This window comes from Bison bison, unplaced genomic scaffold (genome assembly GCF_000754665.1).
Source record: "Bison bison bison isolate TAMUID 2011002044 unplaced genomic scaffold, Bison_UMD1.0 scf7180017858630, whole genome shotgun sequence".
In the NCBI taxonomy this organism is placed as follows: Eukaryota; Metazoa; Chordata; class Mammalia; order Artiodactyla; family Bovidae; genus Bison; species Bison bison.
Window position 1 is genome coordinate 1 of NW_011489202.1, and position 272 is coordinate 272.

Below are 272 nucleotides of genomic sequence, written 5' to 3' on the forward strand. Positions count from 1 at the left end.
GAATAGTTCAACTGGAATTCCCTCACCTCCACTAGCTTTGTTCGTAGTCATGCTTTCTAAGGCCCACTTGACTTCACAATCCAGGATTTCTGGCTCTAGGTCAGTGGTCACACCATTGTGATTATCTGGATCGTGAATATCTTTTTTGTACAGTTCTTCTATGTATTCTTGCCATCTCTTCTTAATACATTCTCCTTGTGTTAGGTCCATACCATTTCTGTCCTTTATCGAGCTCATCTTTGCATGAAATGTTCCTTTGTTATCTCTGATTT